Here is a 2,644-nt window from a genome sequence, read left to right as displayed (position 1 = left end):
TGTTCTTTTAGGAATTAGTGTGTTGTGTTACTCTAATTTGTGTGTTCATTATTTGTTAACTTGTGTTAAACCGTTCAGCAGAAGTAACCATAAGTGAGAGTGGTAGTCATTAATAAGACCTGTGAGTTTCAGTTTGTCTGTTTTGTTCATGAAGAAGAATCCAATAAAAATTCTTCAATACTGCCACCTGGTGGTGAAGTCTTGAACTACAACAAGAGCTACACCTCTCTCTGTAGCTGTGAGGTGTCATGCTACAATATTGTGCTTGTCACATGTGCACTGTTATAAAGAACTTGTAAGATTTCCTTGAAAAAAAAACTCGTAACAATTTGCACTAATGTTGGTCAAGTAAAAGTAAATGCTACAAATTCATGTAATATTTACTCGAAATTATCTAGTAAAAGTTATTAAGAATATAGTTAAAGATTTGTGAATAGAGCTGGGATAAATGGCTCTCTGAAGGGATCCGGATCTTGGTGAGCCGTTTGTTTCATAGAGCCGTTCAAAAGAGCCGTTCGATTTTGAACGTATTACGTCATCACGTAGCCGTACGTAATGACGTCATCCCGTCACGTGGGTAGAACCATGTGTTTGTCAAGCGGAAACCCCCCTCCACCTTTCACCGTGAGCTTCTGTACTCTACAACTCTTGCCTGTTTTCCGTGAAAAAGCAAAGCAGGAGCGATTTAAGTATGAAAAAATAAAGATTATATGAGAAATAAAAGAAATAAAACTACAAATCTCTCGTTACTGCCCGCGATCCGGCTCCTATCGTTCGTTGCAAAGAGCCGTTCAAAAGATTCGGATCGTTCGTGAACGTCACATCTCTATTTGTGAATAAATAAGGTAAATTTTACTTAATTTGATCAAGTATATGTTACAGGATTTAATTGAGCATATTAAGTATAATTTACCAGATTTATTCACAAATCTTAAATATATTCTCAATAACTTTTACTAGATAATTATGAGTAAATATTACTTGAATATGTAGCATTTGCATTTACTTAAACGTTAGTGCAAATTGTTACAAGGATTTTTTTCAAGGAAATCTTACAAATTATTTTTTTTCAGTGCAGTGTTTCTATTCTGAGCGTTTCAATAAAATCTGTTCAGTAGTTTATGAGATATTCCGCTAAATTTACATCCAGACGTTGGCGAAAACATTACCATCACGGATTTGAGGAACTTTTGGTCTCACGGTGAGTCAAAAGTTTGTGCCATAAATCATGCAGAAGCTGAAAAAACAAGTCTGATGTTTTCACAGGGTGGTAAGCGGTGCCTCCGAGACGTTTCCATTCAGACATCTCTCAGTCAAAGCAGCAAACACTTTAAAATGCAAACTTGTCGGGAGACAGTTTGACAGCGTTTCTCAAACTTCAATTTTCTTCTTTTATCACGGAGGAATACTTTCAAAATGTAAAACTGAAACTGACAGTTTCGTCATCCATCTCAATATGTCTGAAAGATAGATAGTTTCACCTCTTATGATCTCTAAGCGGTGCGTACAGCAAATTAATCAAGCTAAAAACCTAAATGTTTTACAGGAGAGCTGACAGGACGACTTGGGCTGTTTTGTTTGGTGCCATTTCAGAAACAACTGTTGTGATTATTACAGGGATGGTTGTAACAAGGCTGGCTCTGTTAGCGTTAGCTCAGTGACTCAGTGTTTTCTTTCACGATGAAACAGAAGTTTAAAAACAGCCCTCAGCGAGACACTCAATCCCAGAAACTGCCCTGATATCAGTGTTATAAACTGTTCACGTGGGAGCTGCCAAAATGTGAAAACTATCAGTTTTCAGGGTTAAACGAGTCGCAAACAAACTCCAGATTTCAACTAAAATTGTCACACCCACACAGACGTCGTTTATCTTCATCATCATCTGATATTCAGGATCGTTTTATGAAGCCAGAAGCAATCAGAGACAATGAACTCTTCATAAGACCGAGTGTTAAGATACAGATCTTAGCGAGAAGTTTCTTTTATTAGTTTGAATGTTTTCTCTGTGCTGGGGCACGAGTTTTCTCCAGATACTCCAATTTCCTTCCACAATAAAAACAAATGTTAACTGGTAATTAATTGTCCCCAGGTGTCTCATTTGTCTCTATGTGGACGTGTGATGGACTGGCAACCTGTCCAGGTTGAGTAAAAGTACAAGTATCTTACACAAAAATTACATTGGTAAAAGTTAAAGTCTCCTTTAGGAATATTATTTGTGTAAAAGTATTAAAGTATTGATGTAAAATGAGCAGTTAGATTTTCCGTCATGACATTTATTAGGAGGTGACCCGCCCAAAAATGCAGAAATGACTTTGTCTTATTAAAATAATTATTTTTATGTTCAATTTAAGATGCACTAGTCCAGCTTTTTCGGTTTATATATCAAGGATGCCCAAACCTTGACTTGAATAATATTAAAGTTTGGCACTCGGACCCCGGCAGAGGATGTGAGCGCTGCGCAATGCTTTAAGCTCAGATGAGCTGCTTAAAATGAGGGGTAGAAGTCCCCGTCCCACCACCATTTCCGTCACATAAAGACAAATTTGCTGTTCCAACAAATTATCATATTTTTTATTAATATTGTTATTATGTTAGGATAACATTGTGAGAGGTAAATATAATGGACAACAGTAAAATTACCTTT

This window comes from Austrofundulus limnaeus, unplaced genomic scaffold (assembly GCF_001266775.1).
Source record: "Austrofundulus limnaeus strain Quisiro unplaced genomic scaffold, Austrofundulus_limnaeus-1.0 Scaffold176, whole genome shotgun sequence".
Classification (NCBI taxonomy): domain Eukaryota; kingdom Metazoa; phylum Chordata; class Actinopteri; order Cyprinodontiformes; family Rivulidae; genus Austrofundulus; species Austrofundulus limnaeus.
This window is presented reverse-complemented; position numbering follows the sequence as displayed.